Genomic DNA, 18,009 nt, shown 5'->3' with positions numbered 1-18,009 from the left:
CAAACAAAGCTCACACTGGTGATGACACGCGATTCATCGCTGAGAACCATGCTGAAGATTGAGAGCAAGCCTCATATTAAACTTCTTTTAGTAAGTTCCTGGGCTGTATTGAATTAAGAAGTTTGAATTTCGTTTTCAATTTTCATTCTTTTTAATTCAGCCCATGTCTTCAGACACAGAAACTCATACAGTCGATTTTGATTTCTTCAATCTCTTCCTGCGCAAAGTGCGTTAGGTTTATCCGCGCTTATAAGCCGTAAGTACACTTGTTGGACGACCCAGAAAGGTTTTTACGGAACGTAAGTTCATAAGCAATGCTTTGTTCTGACGTACTCCATGCCTGTAATGTACTTTCTATAAAAAGCTACTGCACTAGACGTTTTCCGGTAACTTTGTAGCAAACACTTTTACATCCCTGACAACCTTTCTCCCCGTTTTCTATAGTCCACCTCCACAAAGAGGTAAAAAAAAATCGACAGAGGTCTGTCTGGTTGGCCCCGGTCGGCCGTGGAGCTGGAACATGCACGAGGTCGACAGAGCGCTACTTCGTCTTTAACAGGGCAAACGTGAGGTAATTGGGAGCATAAATTTTTCAGAGCCTGGCAGAGCATATTTTAACACCTATTTTTGTACTTACAACCGATGGGTGAGAAAGAGTACGTTTTCTCAAAACTTCACCTTTCGTTTTCGCGCTGGCTGTTTGATTACAATTTTCGTGTCAATCAATAAATTATGAATTCAAAACGCGCAGTAAACTTTATACCTGCAATGGAATGTACACCATCATATTGCCATCTATCCCTCTAAACGGCCGCGGCACTATTCGCTGGTCAACTTGGAAAATCGTTTATGTCTTTGTGTCTTGATCACTGTCACGATCGAACTATCGATCGTCTATAGCCAATGTTCAGGATCGAATACAGTACAATCTGCTATGTTATCACCCGGCTTCGCACCTGCCAGCTACCATCCGCCCTTTCTAGCTCGGAATTTTTTCCATCTCACCACGTCAGTTGGAAAAACACAGTCGAACGAAAAAAAATTTCGAGTGGGTTCGTTTTCAGTTCACGAAGTAACACATTGATTTCCTCCAGGGAAATACTTGATCGCAGCGCGGTGCCTCTTGCCGAAGGTTCTCCACGTGTACGGTTGGTATACTATGAGTTTATGAAAAAAAAAAAAAACTCGATCTAAACCAGATCTACGCACTCTCCTTGCGTCGGTTATAAAGGCTTATTTAAACGAATGACTTTTGGAGATATATCTATTATGAACAAGGTTCCCGTGCTGGAAACCGAAACGACAACAATGATCTTGTTTACTTATCGGCGTCTTGTTTTCGAATGTACGCTCCCGGGCCAGACGGGATTCCTTCACGCTCTTAACTTCACGATGAGTTCATGGTTGCTACTGATATGGAGGCTTGTTGGATTCAACTTGATTTCTTGATCCCGATAAAAACAAACACTTGGAGAGAAATATTCGTTTAATCTCGCAAAAAGAGACGAAAACAGACTGCGATAAATCGTGATAAGCCAGGTTCGCTGCTCAACCTGAAGAGATATTTAAGTTAATGGCGCTAAAACTGTGGTAGGCTTGTAGAGAACTTCGTCTGTTTTTGTCTCGGATAACATTTCAGTTTGCGGCATCCATAGCTACAAGGGCATGCAGCTTTAAAACAGTTGATTGCTTGGCTCACAACTATATTTCTCTTCTAAATATAATCTTTTTCATTCTAGCAAGGAATTATATATGTGCGCACCAATTTGATGATATTTTTAAGGTTTTAATCAGCAATCTGTTTGCTAGGTCCTGTATGGCCGCACGGACAAATGCCGAAATGATCATTTCTGCTGATTACTTGGCTGCCAGTATTAGGGCAAGGGTCGCTAACTGCGCGCTGACGTATAAACTACCGTGACAGCAGTATTTCACACCGGAATAGTTAGCGAAAAATCTCTTTTTGCAGAATGCGCCATGTCTTTTGAGTGCTCGTTTAAGAGCTACCAATTTCGCCTGATTTTTACGCACCAAAAAGTCTGCCTTCTTGTCTCAGCGGTCTTACAGTATGAAATCGTTTACTTTCTGTAGCACCAGGGTGATGCTGCTCCTTGCAAAACAAGCGCAATCAAACATAAAAATGAGAAGCTCCCGGATTAAAGCACCTCGTTTAGAGTCACCGCAAACCACGAAATCGACCTCGGTGACTCACTCTGCGCTGAAGTATGGTTTGGTTTATGGTTTGGTTTATGGGGTTTAACGTCCCAAAGCGACTAAGGCTATGAGAGACGCCGTAGTGGAGGGCTCCGGAAATTTCGACCACCTGGGGTTCTTTAACGTGCACTGACATCGCACAGTACACGGGCCTCTAGAATTTCTCCTCCAAAGAAATTCCAGCCGCCGCGGCTGGGATCGAACCCACGTCTTTCGGGTCAGTAGCCAAGCACCATAGCCACTGAGCCACCGCGGCGGCCTGCGCTGAAGTATGCTGCATCCGTAGCGTAATGCTGTTGTATAATTGCTCTCATATGGTATTCTCTCACTACGTACGTACGAGAAGGTGCTGCTGAAGAAACGACGCATGTGTTAGATGCGTTCTCGGCAACATATTTACAAGGGTTTAGTTTTTTCTTTGCGTAACGGAACAGCTGGGTGCGCCCTTTCCTACGCTCCAAGTGTTAACACTGTACCTGTGGAGGCGGGGGTAGGTGTAAACCTCAGTGCTTCGTTTGTTCGAAGCACCTTGCCCGCATTTCTCTGAGCGCGTAGAGCACGCGTAAGGCATTCATTATTCAACAGCTTCAAGAACGTGTGCTGTAACATATCGCGAACAGGTTTGTTTCTTGATTTTAGTTTGTTGCTTTTGTCTCTCCTTGCATGTGAATTTTTTTTGACTTCGTATCTTTTTGCAATTGTCATGCTCCGAAGACATGTGGGTCAAAAAAGAAAGCACCCAGATGTACACTTCGAGAGTTATCGGCGAATGGAGAAGCAAATAAGGCGTATTTTGGGGAGGCTATTTTATATGCATACCCAACAAATCTAGACATAAGCATTTTTGTACGGAACCAGTTTATGAACGCAATTTTTTTATATATTGTAAGATTTCAGTATAACATGCAATATATCAGCAGATAAACCGTCGACAGGCTTGAATCTTTTGCTATCAACATTTTTGCTGTCGTCAAAAGCGCTCGCCTTTGGTTTTTTATGGAAGCCTTAACTGCTCGATGTGAGCGATGGAAACACTATAAAAAAAGATTTCGTTACCTATCAGAAGAATGGAACATTACCTTCGATATTCCCATAACAATACCTTAGAATATTCAAAATTTTTCTCCAAGAATATTGGACAAGCATTCATTGTGCCTACTTCATAGCGGTCATAGATAAGTTAAATGCCAGATTAAAGATTGGGAACTTATGTGGTTAAATAATTACGCATGGGACAAGATGTAGCGACGAAAAACCACGGTGTCCTGGGCCCTAGCTCGTCCTGTGTCACTACGTTGTTGTCCTGTCCTTCCGGCGCTTTTAGTCATGTTCGTTTACGCAGGTGCCGAAATGAAGAACGTAGCTCGTACAGCCGTCACCCTTAACATCACAAACCGCATCTAGGAATTGTTGAAGGGCCAATTAAAAAATGAAATAAATTAATTCATAGAAATATGGTTCTGAGCTGCAGAACAGCCCGTTAGGGTCTGACACGGAACCCGAGTTAATCAAAAGAGACTGTTACGCACTCCCTTCAGTGTGGCACTGATATTCACGCAGACTGCAATAAAAGGTTAAATTCCTATCAGTATTCATTAACAAAGCATCTAAAGCCGGCATTAATGCAGTGGTGACAGAAACGGACGTATTTAAGTCGAGTGAGACCTTCATGCACTGATAAGAGAAATGCGAAATCAGTTGATTAATATGGTCCAGATGCGTAGATGCACGCAGTCGTCTTTTACGACGAAAAAACAGCAATATTGTTTTATACCAAAACTTTTTAATTAAAATAGCATCACACAACCTGATGTGACACTGTGGTGAAAAGACCACCGTGGGGGTCATCGTTCATCGCTCGCGAATTTAATTGTGCGCAAACAAGCACCTCATCATCAATCTAGCAACACAGCGCAATGTATCATCAGCTGTCAAGATTTACAGCTTCGCATATGACAAAACCAAATTTACCTATTTGTCACTGAGGGTTAAAACACTATCTTTGGAAAGTGGCCTCCTGAAATCAGCTAGTGTTTCACTACCTCGATGCGACGCAAAAATTGTCACTCTTCGCGACGAATGCCTAATTTTTGGATTGTTAAATGTATGGATAATAAAAGGATCAATTACCTGAAGTTGAAGAGAAGCAGTCAAGCTTGAAGAACAGAAGTCCCACGGGAAGGAATATAAGGCGAAGTACTTGTAGATGAAACGGGAATAAAAAAAAATTGCTCAAAATCACGGATGCTGCACTGGATACAGAAGTCTCTTTCGTCCAGCCAAGAGGAGAAGGTCCGGTAGAGTAAAGTGTTTGTCAAAAGCACACAAACCACAAAGACCGCGAACACACTGAACAAGACGAATACCAGATCAATTCGGGCGAACTGGTCCCGAACCACAACCGCAGTCCCGTCCGCAAACACCGGATCCCAAAAAACCGCCGAAGAAACGAGTGAGTCGGAGAAGCCGAACCTACTATATATACGCCCCGCAGTCGTGCGACTGAAGCCCCTCTTAATGTCCCGAGCCAAGCGAGAGCAGGTATATTAGCGCGATCGGTCGCGCAAGGGTTTATAACTTCCCCCTGCAACGAAGGGGGCGGGCTGTACGCTCTCGAAGGATGCGATAAAAAAAAAATAAAAGCCACGGGGGCGCTGACGAACCGATTGGCGCGCGAACGAAACTGAAACTGAACGAGAAGCGCCTTCGCCGCAGCGCGTTCGGTGGCAGCGACGTCTGCAAGTCAGACGATGCAGACGGACGAGCGGCAAAAAATCGGCGCGCCCTCTCCTTCTTTCCAGCCTCCGGCAACGGAGAAGGGTACGTGATGGAGGAGGAGAGAAGCACGCCGTTCCATCCCCCGCTGTCTTGTTCTTCTTGACCGAATCCTGCGATGCGAGAGGAAGGGGCGAGGAGCTTGTTGCGAGGGTAAGAAATGTCCCGTTCTCGCTTTCAACCCGGTGTAGTAGGTAAACGTACGTATACAGCGTCAGCTGTGGTGCTTTTCTTTACGCCTTCCTGGCTGGGGGAGGCCTTCGTCACTCCTCTTCTCGTTTTGCCCTTGCCTTGGGCTTCGTGATCTCAGCGCTTCCCCTTTCCATCTATGCAGCGCTTTTACGCGCCTACATGCACCGTACGGTTTTGTCGGTCGGCCTCCGCGTTGTCTTCTAGCGAGCTTGGCCGCTGTTGTCTACAGCTCGTTGCATGGTGCGCTCAGTGAAGACGTCTTATGACTCAACAGAGGCGGCTGCAAGACTTCGCTGCTGGCGTATAAGTTACTGCCGAGATTTATGAAAAAAAAAATGATCTTGGAGAGAATTTGAATCGAGTTGAGGTAGGTGCTAGCTACAGCCGGAACTAACCTTGCGCAGTATTGTTGTGAATTGCAGAACCATAGCGAGACACAGATAATGGAATAAGATTGCATATTTGGGCCACAGTTCAATGACCTGGATGTCTTCTTTCATCACTGGCGTTAGCGCTCAGGAAATGTTTAGCTGGCACCTTTCCTCTTTCGCAGTCTAGATCAGTTTCAAGGAGAAATTTTATGAACTACCGGAAGCCCTCCTTCGGACTGCCCTGATCACCTGCAGCGAGAACGCCATATTTAGGGCGTAGAACCGTGTATCACATCTCTCGGCACAACTAGCCGACCAACTAGCCCAGGTATGACAGAGTGATTACATGCTAGACGCTCATTTCATTCTCAATAAAGTCTTTCTCTCTTTCCCTCTTCCCTCTTGAGACAAGCGAGCCGGGACTGCCTGCATATGCAGCGCTTTGGTTCGGAATACATTTTTTTTTGTGCACTGAGGCACTACGGACACCGTCTGGACAGTAAACGGTGCACACGCAGATTGAGGAGACGTAGGTTGAGGAAACGTTGTTGAAGAGACGTAGGTTGAGAGAAGACGTAGGTGTAACCACAGTAAGATGACGATGTATATGAGACAGCAAGGAATGTGGCTGAACACGTATGAACGACCCCACTTCTTCACTGTTGTGCAAGTGAGCACGTCTCTTGCCATTCAATGCCTAGGTTTCTCACAGGGCGAAAGTACGCGTAGTTTCTCCGCTGAAATTTCTCGCTCTCCGACAACTCTCATGCGTCCTCAGCTACCCGATCAGTATTGCATTTTCATCGTGCACGGGAAAATTTAACGGTTCATTCAATTTTAAAATCCTGATATTTATTGGTGCTAAACATTTGCTTTGGCCACACCGAATTGCCTTTGTAGTTTCTAACCACAATTCCTAGCCCCTCACTGAACCTTTCACCTTGAACCACGTGACCTCGGTTTAGTCTGCGAGAACGACAGCATTTTCTGGAGGAAGTCAAAGAGCCAGCGAGTTCAAAGCGCGCTTTTAGCACGGGAAAACATGCCCATTCAAGGGATCAACGACTGAATAATGATTGCGATCTCTACGAGCGTGAATTTCTACACATATATTTTAGGCACCGGATTCTGTCCTAAAAACTATTTTGAAGCCAAATACGGTAGAGTTAAATTGGCAGCGGATGTGATGCGTTTTCACTAAGCGACGAGAGTAACACCTTTAAAGCGGCCAAATATGGAGCCTGAAAGAAAGGACAAGGGTAAAAAATTTGTACGATTCTACGTTCTTGGCTGTTCTCCCTTCTGTTTGAGACTAGTCCAAGAGCCCAGCTTGTACTTAGGTCTGTGACATTACACTTATTTCTAAAGCAGCGGAGGTTATCAATTACAATGTTTTTTTTTTTCATTCCAAAGCCGTTGTGTGTTGCTCGTGGATAGCAATAGCTCAAGGCAACCGTACCTTGGAGAACACTATAGAAATAGTGGAGGCAAAGATTATCTTGTATCTAACGGCTTCCTGTGGCTGCTTCTCAATAAGTGTTTCAAACCTAATGAGCTGCTAACTCACTCCGCTGCAAGCGTAGATATGAGCTTCTATTCGCTTATGAAGACTTAAATACGGTACAATTAAGATCTTATATTACGTAAATGTATCCTTATTTGAATGCTACACGGAACGCTGGCAATGCTTCAGAAGGCGATGTCATCGACGGCAAGCTGAATTCCGCATTACTTACGAAGGATCGAAGTACGGCATTAGCGGTAACGTGGTTAAAACAACCCCACATTTCTCATGACATTTATAATTCACTATCATAAACCGGTCGAGTTAGTCCACTGCCAGACAAAGCCTTCGTTTAGTGAAATGTCCAGCCGTTGTCACCACATCATGCCAGATGTTCTCCGTTCGTCACTCAGCCTAAGCCCTTGCAATCATCGAGTTCGCTAATCTTGTCGTGTGCAGTCAGATCTCAGAGACCTGCGGATTGTATTGCATATCGATGACATTTAATAAAGGACGTGGCTCAGTCAATCGTTGCAGGTTGTGCACCGTTTACACTTTGTTCCTGATTCCAAGTAGGATATGATTAACTCATTTTTGCTTCTCGAATGCACTAGCTCCTTTCCTTTCCCTTAGCCATGTACGTATCATTTTGCTTTTGAGAGCACTTTGCGATGTCTTAACTTTAATTTTAAGACTTCAAGTTATGCCGTACGTTTGGGCCAGTCATATGAGTAACAATCACGGCTATCTTTTTGAGCTTTGCTTTTCAGAAATAGCTGTGGGCGTCTATTCATAACGTAGAATCGCATGTCGAACGCACTCAGATTCATTCGTACTCTCTTAATAACCTATCTCAAGTTGTGAAAACGCCGTCACTGGATAGTACCTGACTACTGGAGTAGGTCCCTCGCTAACGTTTACACAGACGCTCAAATTGAAAGATAGCTTCGTTTAAAACACGACCAGTTTCCCCTGGAAGTTCTAGCACGGAAGGCCACCCTTGCACTGTGTTAAAGGCATAGCATTGGTAACCAGAGGCGTTGAGCACTCATCACCCAACTTCAGCTGCACTAATTATTCTTTAGTATGTGAGGATACGTGCGTGCTGTAGCGTTTGTCCCATGCTGTCTCGGCAGCGTAGTTGGAAGCTGCTATTCGACAGAAACTGAAACTGTCAGCTTCTGTTCTCAGTAATCATGCCGCTTTAAAAAACTGCTTCTTCGCGGCCCAATAATTCATTGAAGGAATTTTAAAAACAGCTTACGATTGCCCTAGTGAGCGACATGCTAATTCACTAATGAGGTTCCTTTGGTACAATCAGCCTAATTTCCTTTAAAACATGTCTGTACAAGTAATACGAATTCATACAATTCGAAAGTGTAATTGCCGCTCTCACTTGCACTATTGATTGTCCTAGAGATCGAGTTACAAAACAAACGACAACCAGCAACCTCATTTCATTAGCAGCTAATCAGCAGTCGTACTGGCGTTTGATTTAAGTCCACAAGCTCCTTTTCATGAATCATCTTTTAGCACTCTCATCTTATTCGCCGCATTGTACAACATGTTGTGCAACTCTTCTAAAACTTCTCGCCCTCATACCAGTGCTTAACGTGTATATACTGAAAATGGTTTTCCAGGGGCGCTTTCATTTTCTGTTCATTAACGATATCCTGGCAACACGTAGAGGACATCCCATCTCTGTCGGTTGCTTTTACCCGACGCCCACCGACCCAGCCACGCGCACTGCCTCGGGCTTCCTCGGCCGACAGAAGAGGGCGTTAAGCTCCTCCTCTCGTGCGTGTTCCGGTCGGGTTTCGATAACGCCATTTTCTTGCTTCCTCTTTGTACTTTACTCACTTTTTACCGCTTTCTCCTTTTCCTTACCTCCTCTCTCATTTTCTCCCTCCTTCGACGTGGCGTAACGTCCTCGTCCCACCAGACGTCGTGCATTCCTCCGTCCTCCTCCGCAGAGTAGTAGTGGAGGCAGTGTTCCCGGTTCTACCTGGTTTTTGTTCTCTCTTCTGTGCTTTTTTATTTTCTGTTTCTCTTTTCTCCCGTCTGCTGCTCGACTTCTTTTTCACGGTCAACCCCTTTCCCCGCAGCGTTGCTACCAGCGCTGAGCGGTTTTGAAGCGCACTGTCGTCGTCGCGACTTTCCCGAGTTCGCCCAGGCTCCGATATCAGTGTAGGAGAAAATAACAAAGAAGGCGATAATGGAATCGTTCTTAAGCGACGGCTTACCGCTACTTGCGAAAGAGAAAAAGTTATGGCCATGGGCATTCCCAGCTCTACTTCCGTGCTCCAGTAAAGGATCATGATGATTTTTTTTTTTGGCGCAAGCAGGGGTAAGAAACTTCCATATACACCACTGTCCAGCGAAAACAACGCAAATTGCTCTCATAGCGGTCGGAGGAAAGCAAATATAAGCCACTCCAGAATCACCCATCACAAACACCCTCTCACACTTGAGGAATTTTTTTGTTGCAATAACACTTTTTATTTTTCCTTTTTTCCGCGAGCAGGGCGCGAATCGAATGCACTTGACACTTGAGTTGTATTGCAGCCGACAGTCCTGAAATTTTTGGAGCTTGCCGAGCTGTGTTTATTGCCAGAAAACTGACTAAAGTTTGTTAATATGTTGGTGATATATGCTTTGCATTGTATAACTGGTGCCCTCGAATTTGTTTGTTCTTGTCTTTGCTTTAACTAGACCCATCCTTTCCACTGTATTACTGTTCTATAATTGTTTTATCGGGAAGTTGTTTATTTTTCCAACTGCGCGCACCCCTGTAAAAACCCCGGTTGGGGTTGAAAGTATACAGAATTAATAATAAAAAAAACTAGAGCGTCGTATCGTCGTTATGACAGCGATATCCAGAAGAAAAAACTCTATCTCTGAGAGGGATTCGAATCATCGCCGTCATAAAAAGGCAGCTCCGTGTCCCGGTCGCTTAGGCAACATGCGGTGGCCAGGAGTAATTTATTTTTAACTCTCAGTTAACCTCCAGTCTCGACGTGTGCTGCAGGAGTTGAAACCGAAACAAGCCGTAATTTCCTAGCCCTGGCGCAAGGGCACCCAAGGCTAAGGATCACCATGGAACAAGGTGTTATTGCTTTCCACAAGATGAGGTGACGGACTCATTTCTAAAGCATTTCTCCCAAGATAAGATGAGCAAACGGCCAGATGCAAGCTTGTATCATTTGTTCAAGCGGCACTGGGGATTGAACCCCGTACCTCCTGCATGCGAGGCTCATACTCAAACAAGGCTACCGGTACTTCTTCAGTCAACCCTGTTTGCGTTCAGTGTTTGTGCTACCCAGTTTCCGGCTAATCGCCCCCCCCCCCTCCAATATAATAAAAATAAATAATGCAAGTTAAGAAATAACTCCTTGTTCCGTGAGTCCGCATCCTTTAATCTGTCATTCTTGAAAGTACGAAAGTAGTAATCATTTATCAGGTGGATTTAGATCTCTCCCTCATGCCTCGACAAATCGCATTCGAGGATAACGGCGAATAAAATGAGGGAAGATATTTCAAATTCGCGCCTTACTTTTCTTAAATACGCGCGTCAAACTGCACTGCACCGCAAGCAACAGGCTCCCTACGCCGCACGCATTCATTACGCTCAAGGACACCCCGGCTACAGCCCATCATCCCCTCTTAACCTATTGCTTTTTTTCGAACACAAGAGCGGACCAGTTAGAGCGCATTAGTACACACCTCATCTCCACATCTGCAAATAATCGCGCTTCGCGCTGCGCCGATTCGCTTTGAACTCAAGTCCAGAGCTGGTGGTAGCCCGCATGGAAACTAAATCCCTTTTCCAGGAACGCATTGCGGCACAGCGAAAGAAAAAAGTAGGCGGATGCATCGCTGCATGTCTAAACCATTCCGAGAGAGCAATAAAACGGCTGAGACTAAATTTACGACTTTGAGTTGGCAGCATACGGAGGCCGTAGTGACGAAACGCTGTGACGAAAGCGCATCCTGAGCTTCCAGCTTCAGTTGTAGTGAAGTGCAGTGTTCAGCTGGCTTGCATCTCACAGAAAGGTTGAACAAAAGTTCCAGTAACGAAGTCCGCCTAGAAAGTTTTAGTTGGGATTCCTGCTTAATTTTCTGATTATTTTCGCTGGCTCAGATACGGTTTCGCGCCGGGAGCAACTCCTATAGTGTTCCTGATAGTAGCACTGCTCCCGCCACTTGCAAACCAGCTGTGTTCGAGGTGTTTTGCATGTGGCCACGCGGCGTCTAGAGCAGATAGCGCATGCAGTTAGGCTAGTAGCTTTTGGAACTTCCAAGAAATGAAGACATATTACAGCATCGCCTTTATAGCCATAAACTCTCTCATGCCTCCTCGAGTTCCTTTATTCGCCGAGCGTATGAAATGATACTTCACACATGAAAGTCATGAGACTTATGGGAGTCATTTCTATGACCCGCCATAGGTCATTGAAAATACCGGTGGGTCACGTTGATCAAGTTGATGTGTAGCGCTTATCTATTTTCTACGGGTATCGTCGAGCTGTTTCTGGAGAGATTTGCTTGAACAACGGCGACAAAGATTGAACAGCGCATTAAATGGTAAGGGACAAATAGAGTCCAAGGTGACATTCGTATACAGGCTGCTATTATGAGATAACCGAGGAGCGTCACCTGAGCAAAAAGCCGGCGGCGACCTTTGACCGGGGATGGGAGCAATGAAATCATTAGTGACTGCATCAGAGCGGGGAAACTGATTTGGCTGTAGGGATGTGACGTCATCAGACTGGCAGTGACACCTCCAGACCGAAGAATTGCCATTGGCAAGACGAAAGTAACGTCACCAGACCACGTTCGTCTCGGTGAAGCGTCCACCTGCAAACCTGGCAGACAGGAAGTGACGTACGGCAAGAGCAATCTTGGCCTCACAATCCCCACCAGTCACTTCCGGCAATGACATGAGCAGCTCCGAATCATTATCACAGCCTAATAGAATTAGGAGTATTTATGTTTTTTTTTCTGTCAAGATAAAAGCAAAAAGGAATGGAGAAAGGGTGAAATAGAAGAGAACCGAGGTAAGAAAACTTGAAAGGAGCTGAAGTAAAAACTTAATTACAAAAACATGGGATGTATTTTCCGACAGCAGTACCTACGCATTAGTGCAATCGACCGGTTGCGTTTCGGAGAGCCTGTTCATTGCCTGTCTGTTTCCACCCTTTGGTTTAACATGTGCAGGCGCATTCGTTTTCTTATCATGGCTCGAATTTAAAGAGAAGAAACATTCCCGAAGCTCAAATCAGTCGGCGGACGAGCTCTTCCTTCAGTTAATCACATCACCCGCAAAGCAAAAGAATGAATGCTTTTTGGTGCAAGATCCGTGCCAAGTCTTCCTTGCGCATGTCACATGGCACAGTGGCTTTCAGCGCTATTTTCGATACAGCCGCAACCATTGAAACCTTAAAACGGACGTGGAACAAGTTCTTTTCGCCAGAATACTGAAGTAACAATAAAGACATAACGTTTATTCTAAAGAAATTAGAGTGTCTCCGGCTGGTGATGAGTGCTTACCATGTTGGTTGTCACGCCGCCAATCGATTTCATTGTACACGTCATGGGGGCCAAACTTTCTCAGCACTTATTCAAAAGCGGGTTAAAAACATTTGTATTGCTCACACGTCCCGGTCTTTATTTTTTCTCCTCCTCGCAGCGCAGCCCACTAAGCGCCGAGTGTCTCGAAGACGCAGCAACGTGCTGCAATGCTTTCTGTACGATACGCCATGTCCGTTCGAAGTAAGCCGGATTTGACGTCGGAGGATGTTGTGGTGAACTTATCTGTGAGCCTCTGTGCTCGCCCAGAGAAAGAGTGGTGTGCCCTTGAACGGCTAAAAATTACTTACTCTTGAGTGATTACCTTTTCATTTGTATCGGCGCTTCCCTGCGGTGGACGCGTGTAAAATATGAGAATTGCATTTACAAGTCCGTTCAACTGCTTTCCTTGAACTGCTTGAAACGCTTAAAGGAGTATTGAACCTAATTTTGGTGGCATGTTTGCTTCTCTATATTGATGCGAAAGACACTGCTATGCATGAATCACCATGTTGTATTCACCTACGACCGCTAAATAATTTATAATCGAATTTTTTTGTCATGTTGTCTCGGTTTGGGTTTCAACGGCCAAGCGATGGCTGGTACGTCAGTGGTTTTATGCCACGTGAAGCGTGGATAAACTGCGATATAACCGCTGCTTCATCGTTTTAATTCACTATAGTGCTGAAGCCAGCCTTCCCCAGGAGCCCGAATGGCAATGTATGTAGAAGCACTGGTTATATTGCAGTTTTTCATGCCTCACGTGACCTATAACATCTCTCTGACGTCACAGACATCGTTCGGCAGCCGAGACTGAAACCGGAACAGCAAGACAAAGGAATTGGCTAATGCATTATTTCTTGGTCCTAGAATACCAGGTTGTAATCCATGTATAATAATGCCTTACGCCTCATTACAAAGAAGAAAACTTGCACCGAAAATTTAGGTTTCTATACTCCTTTCAAAGAATCCCGCGAAAGGTAGTATATAGATGTGTGTTTACGGCATAAATGAAATTATATAAAGATTATCTTTTCTATATTTTTCACACCCAACAATTCCGGACAAAAGCATTTTTAGTAAAAATCAGTTTATGAACGCAATTTTTTCATATAATGGAAGATTTGACTATAACAGTGAACATATCCGGAGATCACCCGACGGTGGTCCTGTAGTTTCTGTTTCTATTAAGGTTTTCCCTATCGTCGAAAGCGTTCCGCATTGGTTTTCTAGGGATAGTCTTAGCTGTTCGATGCGATCGATGGAAACACTTTAAAAGAAAGCTCTGCTACATATTTGAAGAATGGACCATTACCTTCAACATTTCCCCAACAATGTCTTGCAATTTTCAAAGTTCAAAATTTTTGTCCGATAATGTTGGACATATAAAAAAAGTTGGTTTGCGCGCCTGGGAAGTTGATACACGCGTGTTGCAGAAGGCACTGAAGATGACCTGCCCCTTGACAAGGCCCCACAAATATTATTGCTGTATATGAGCGTAAACATTTGACCTGCGTTTATGAAAACTTTCGCATATCACATTTTCCTAACAAGCTCCCCAGCGGGCGAGTTTCCAATATTCCGAACCATTGATATACACAGGGAAAGCTCGTTGCCGTTCCTCCTAGTTATGACATTAGGTATGTCTGCACGTTAGGCACTTAATGTGTCTAATTACTGGATCTACTTATGCGCGGCGAAACAAGATAACCTTAGACTGTAGTGACGCGTAAGCAAGCTGAGGTTTGTTTGTTGGGCCGTTAACTGGCTTGAATGGCATGTTATTCGTGAAGACGGAACATTTGCAGCCATGGCAGCGCTGATGGCGCTAATTTTGAAGTGAAATATATTTAATATTTCAAGGCGTTGTACGTTGACAACCGCTGTCTTTTCACTCTTACTCCTTTGGAAGCGCTTCCACTAAAGTATATATATTTTAACTGTGGTGTAGGTTTATGTTTCACGGTTTACGGGGGTTTAACGCCCCAAAGGGACTCAGGCTATGAGGGACGCCGTAGTGAAGGGCTCCGGAAATTTCGACCACCTGGGGTTCTTTAACGTGCACTGACATCGCACAGTACACGGGCCTCTGGAGTTCCGCCTCCATCGAAATTCGACAGGCGCGGCCGGTTTCGAACCCACGGCTTTCGGGTCACTAGCCGGGCACCACCGTAGCAACTGAGCCGCCATGCCCGCGTATATTTCAATGAGGATTGTTGTTCGTCAATTCCTAACTCTTCCTAGTCGGTGTTTATAAAGATAATATTTGTATACCCACCCTCCGTAAATCAAAGGAGGCCGGGTATGCTTTGCATGCTGCATGTGGCACTGTTTACAGTGAACGCTAAAATCCATGCACACTCCTGTGTATGCCGCTGAGGTTATAATTGCTATCTTGATGCAGCGCACCAGGCAAGATAGAAATCTCCTGCAGGATCCTCTAGCTTTCTTTCTACAAAACCCACTCTCGCTCACTCTTTCTCTGCCCTTCTCTCCCTTTGGTTAGATGTTCGTTCACGAACAGAGGAACTAACGAAAAGAGAAACATGCGAGGATATATGTGAAAGTGAAGATGTTGAAGTAACATGATCATGTGCAATAAAAACTCACAGGTTGGTCAGCGCTGTGTTTATCTACTGTCTCGAAAGGCGTCCCGTCGTCTTCGCCGCTATTCGCTCACCGCCGGGAGTGAAAAAAAAAAACAGAAAAGAAGCGTGTACTGAATTTAGACCCACTGCTATGCTGGAGAAAGGAGGCGGTCCCCCGATTTACTGACGAGCGCGACGCACTCCGCACCTGGGACAGCATTGCGCATGCGCTGCACGTGCCCCGGGCGGTCTTCCTCAGCAATAATACACGGTGGCGAAACATAGGGATGCGTCGCTGTCGCAATGAAAGCGAGAACAAAAAAAAAGGAAAGAAAATTATTTTTCCCACCGACCGCGCGGCAAGGCAGAGTAGTTGCTACTGTAAGCGGGTGCGTGCCACCGTCCAAGGTTTAGGCGCCTTGGAAGACCGTCTGCCGAAGGTCTGCTTCTTCGAATTCCTCCTCCGGTCGGCTCCGGTTTCTCCTCCAAACCTTGCTCCGCTTTCCTTCTTCTAGAGTCGGCATATTTGTTTCTCTTTTCTTACATTTTTGCTTTCCATTGGTTTTTGGATTTGTTTTAACAGGAACACACGCAAAGGCTTGCAGCGCTTTTGAGGACTGGTTTATATGCCGCCCGACGATTCACAAGTGAGGACACAAAACCAATGGCGAATTACAAACCTTGCGTCGCTAGTGTGAGAAGAAAGTGTGATGCGGTTACCTTGCAGCTACAGAGTCGCCACTGTCAGGAGGTCCTTTTAGAGAGGTGGAGGAGCTCCGTATTCTGGGCCTTTTCATTCACCAGAGACTCAGACCGGACTCCACTATTGCGAAACTCAAGAGAGTAGGCGAACAGGTAGGGCGCTTGATCCGCCGCGTTTCCAACAAGCGGGGTGGTCTGCGGGGCAGGGAAGCGCTTCGGCTCGTCTATGCCTTCGTGACTAGCCGGATCCTCTACGCCGTGCCATATCTCCGCACTACTAAGCAAGACGAGGCGCGAATAGACGCCATCATCCGCAAGGCAAAGCCCTGGATCTCCCGGTGGCTACCTCTAATGCCAAACTCAAGGCATTGGGGGTGCTAAACTCCTACCAGGAGCTGCGGGAGGCCCACCTCGTGAACCAATACACGCGGCTCACGCAGACGGCTCCTGGGCGCCGCCTGCTAAACCGCTTACACATCCAACACGACTGCACTCCAGAGGAGGCGGAGCGTATCCGAGTACTATGGCGCCATATGCTCTGGGTCTCCCCGCTCCCCCGTAAAGGCCGATTCACACGACGGACCGTTCGCCCGCGGCCCGCGCACTACGTGTGCATACGTCAGCACTTTGAGGGGCGCGCTGTCGGCCGCCATCCATCCATGCATCCAGCGCGCCTCTCAAAGTGCTGACGTATGCACACGTAGTGCGCGGGCCGCGGGCGAACGGTCCGTCGTGTGAATCGGCCTTAACATGGACACCGACATGCATGAAAACAGGCGACAAGCGCGGGCTCGGGCTCTTGAGAGACAACACGGCTCCCGACCCGGTGTATACTATGTAGACGTAGCAGGGCCATCGCCCACGGGATTTTACTCGGCCGCTGTCGTTCACCAGGAAATGCACGTTGATGGACTCTCCTTTCGAGCCCCGAATTCAATGCGGGCCGAGGAAGTAGCGATAGCGCTTGCTGCCGCCCACGCCAATTCGAGAATAATCATCACGGACTCCCGAAAAGCATGTGAACATTACTTGGCAGGGGAGATCTCGCCCTTAGCTGCTTGTATTCTACGACGGACTGCCACTGATCCAACACCCAAACGAATCATTTGGGCTCCTGGCCACCAGGGCTTACGAGGTAATGAGGCCGCTGACGCGGCTGCCCGAGCGCTTACTCACCGGGTTCCTCATCCCAGCTCTTCTGGCTCGGAGACTAACCAGCCGCTGCTAGGATTCAGGGAAATATTAACACATTATAGCGACAACCACCGCCTTTTCCCGGCCCCTGCAAAAGGGCTGAGTAAGACGGAGGAGCGAACTTTAAGGCGCCTGCAGACAGGTACTCTACTCTGTCCTGCAATAATAAAACATTACGATCCTAACACGGATGGGCGATGCCCACACTGTGGGGAGACCTGTGATATCTTCCACATGGTGTGGGCATGTACTCAAAATCCCCACCTTCCCCCTTCCCCTACCCCTTCCAGAGAGGCATGGGAGACTGCCCTCCTCAACTGCTCCTCGCTTGAGTCCCAAAGGGCTCTGGTGAAACGGGCGAGAGACGGGGCCTCGTCATGCGGTGTCCCGGACTAGGGACGCCGACCATGTAGCGGGGCCACTCTGTGGCTCCCAAACTCTTTTTCACAAAATAAATGTTTTCACCACCACCACCACCAGTGGCAGCATAATATTTATGTTGCGCATAATTAATTTGAGCGAGACACGCCAGGATTACTTTTCGTGTTGGGTACTCCTGTAGTATTAGAAACAGCGTCTTGCACAGAGCTACGAAAACTGCTCGCATTTTAAATTTTAGACACTCTAAAAAGATCTCTTTTGCTCGCTTTCTACAAGCGGGAGTAGTGTTCTTTTATTGCGCTTTGTTATGATGGGCAATTATTTCGTCCTTACTCGCGCTTTTTGCAATGTAATATCTACTTGAGGTCCACAAACCGGAGCTTACAGAGCGAACTTTGCATGCATTTTCGCATGCAGGAAAATTAAAACGCGCAACCCCTAGTGTCAAGCATGAACAATACCGCTCTGTAGTCAGACCAGTTCTCGAGTATGCCTCGATAATTTTGGGCCTGTACTATAA

General features: G+C 46.3%; 1 protein-coding gene and 1 long non-coding RNA gene across 2 annotated transcripts in view; one reads left to right on the top strand and one right to left on the bottom strand.

Moving 5' to 3' along the window:
- LOC149328664 (prestin-like) overlaps positions 1–4,778 on the bottom strand; it is a 198,235-nt gene extending 193,457 nt beyond the window's left edge. The window contains exon 1 of the mRNA XM_089559601.1: positions 4,345–4,778. The gene's annotated coding sequence lies outside the window, so the exon portion shown is untranslated. The remainder of the gene's footprint in view (positions 1–4,344) is intronic.
- The window catches only part of LOC149328663 (uncharacterized), a 178,906-nt gene that overhangs the window by 140,710 nt on the left and 20,187 nt on the right, over positions 1–18,009 (top strand). The gene's annotated exons all lie outside the window — the stretch shown is intronic.

Source organism: Amblyomma mixtum, chromosome 9 (assembly GCF_055824585.1).
Source record: "Amblyomma mixtum isolate Tamu chromosome 9, ASM5582458v1, whole genome shotgun sequence".
NCBI lineage: Eukaryota > Metazoa > Arthropoda > Arachnida > Ixodida > Ixodidae > Amblyomma > Amblyomma mixtum.
The sequence above is the reverse complement of the archived record's forward strand: the minus strand, read 5'-3'. Positions and strand labels throughout refer to the sequence as shown.